Source organism: Corvus brachyrhynchos, unplaced genomic scaffold (genome assembly GCF_000691975.1).
Source record: "Corvus brachyrhynchos isolate BGI_N302 unplaced genomic scaffold, ASM69197v1 scaffold133, whole genome shotgun sequence".
Classification (NCBI taxonomy): domain Eukaryota; kingdom Metazoa; phylum Chordata; class Aves; order Passeriformes; family Corvidae; genus Corvus; species Corvus brachyrhynchos.
This window is the reverse complement of record NW_008237249.1, coordinates 911,023-913,212: the sequence shown is the minus strand read 5'-3', so window position 1 is coordinate 913,212 and position 2,190 is coordinate 911,023. Positions and strand designations below refer to the sequence as shown.

Below are 2,190 nucleotides of genomic sequence, written 5' to 3'. Positions count from 1 at the left end.
CTCCAGCCTGGCACATCCCTCAGCCTGGGATGTGCCGAGGGTTTATACGGCCCTGTCCCCCCTCCCGTCGGGATGTGGGGAAGGAGATTTTCCCATGGCCCAGGGGCTCTCCCACTTCCCCCTTTGGGAATGGATCAGGGAGATTTTTCTCATCAGAAAGAGCCTTTGCTGGGAAAGGTCTCATTTCCCAGGGCCTGGAGCCAAATCCATGGGGACTACAGCCAAGGGGGCTGGGAAGGGGATGAGATACCCCAGAGCGGGAGGCTCTTTCATCCAGGGAATGCATCCCGAAGCTCTCAGGCACCTGGATACTCTTCCAGCCTGGAAAGTCCCGTTTTCCCCCCATTCCCATCTAAAAGAAGCTGTGACCTCCCAGCAAATCCTGTGGGAAAGGCTCTGGCTCTGTGAGGGATGGAAACCATCCCCATTCTCCAGGGAACAGCTCCAGAGATGCTCACCCCACTCCAAGCCCCGTCCCTTCCAGCTCAGGGACCTTTTCCCTCGCTCCCACTGCAGGGGGGTGGCTGCCACCCTGCTGGTGTCCCTGCTCCCGGGTTTTCCCACTCCATTTCTGTTCCCTGTGCTTTTGGAGCTTCTCTATTTCGGGAAAACAACGTGGCCTACACCTGGCTTGGGGCAGGGCCATGCTCCCGGGTCCAGCCGGAGTTCGGAGATGACTCAGGGGCACGAGCAGCCCCGAGAGCAGTGACACGGCGGGAAGGGGGAGCCCCGGGAGGGGGTGACACATCGGGAAGGGGGAGCCCCAGAGTTTTCAATCAGCCTTTTCCAAATCCACGCTAATCCAACTTGGATTTACGACGCCGAAGCGGCGGCGTGGATCCGGAGGGGTTTGGCACTGAGTGCTGCGTGGCCGTGCCATGGTCCAGCTGAGCATTCCAACCTCAATCCCTGTCTTCAGGACCCACTGGTGCTTTAACCCTTCCAGCGCCGTCACCGCAGCGCCAGGAAAAACCCGGCAGTGCCTGAGGGAGCTGCCATGGGATGAGCAAAGTCCTGGCTCAGCTGAGGGAGGAAAACCACCCAAAAGCAGCCCCTTTTTGTCCTCATCTGCGGCTTTCACCCATTTCCCATCCAGCTCCCTTGGCTGGGGCTCCAGGGATCACAAACCTCCAAATGAACCCAGGAACTGCGGAATTCTGGCAGCGGCGGAGCACCACAGAGGCTACAGAGGCACTAAATGCTTGGATATTCCCCCCAAAGACCTAGGAGATGGATGCTCCTCTTTGCCCAGTGCTTCCCACAGACACCCCTGGAGCTCCTCCCAGCAAAGCACAAGCCGGTGGGAAATGCCCTTCCTGGAAGAAATCCCGCCACGAGCATCCCATGGGAAGGAGGAACGTGAGGAGGAGGGCTGGGAGTGTTTTCCACTGCGGTGAGAAAACACTCAAACCTGCTCCCTTCCCGCCTCCTTTCCCCCGATATTGCAACAACACAGGAAAACGTGCTGGCAGTCATCAGCATCTCCCTGGAAAGCGCCAGGTTCCCAGCCCAGCTTCCAAATGCAGCTCTCCAGAAATCCCTGGAGTGGCTGCAAGCTTGAGGGAACGCCAGAGTCATGGTCAAGAATCCCATTTTCCTTCTAAAAAGTAAGGGGTGGAAAGTGCTCCTGCTGGATATTCCCAGTGGGATGGAGCTGCTGCAGGATGCAGATGCCAAAGGATGATCTCACACCACCGCCTGCATCACCTGCGGGGTTCAGCCACGTCCCCCATGGCAACGCAACCCCTCAAAGGCGCCGGGATCCCTCGGGATGGCCTGAATCCCGCGGGATCCGGGTGACTTGCCCGGCATGCCGGCACCTGCTTTCCCGCAGAGCGAACAAACAAGTTGCTAAGTCACAGCAAAACCATGAAAGCAAAACCACAGAGCCCCAAAGCGCCTCTGAGTCACTCCCCGGCCGCCGCCACGGCCCCACAGGCCTCCCAAAATTCGCCGCCACCTGCAGCTGCTGATCCGCGCTCCGAAGGGCCGCTCCAGAGGTGCTGGAAGCGTTTTCCAGCAGGGAAAGCCTCTCTGAGTGGGCACAGGCACGGATGCAGGAGCTGAGGTGACGGCCAAACCGAGCTGGCAGCCCCAGCTCCTTCCCTGTTTTCCCGTCAGCTCACCTGGATGTTTCACTGCTGCTGTTTGACCGTGGCAAACCCTCGCTAGAACGGGCATGGAGGCGGG

General features: G+C 59.4%; 1 protein-coding gene across 1 annotated transcript in view; it reads right to left on the bottom strand.

The window, feature by feature from the left end:
- The window catches only part of LOC108445719, a 29,939-nt gene that overhangs the window by 24,899 nt on the left and 2,850 nt on the right, over nt 1–2,190 (bottom strand). The window lies entirely within an intron of this gene.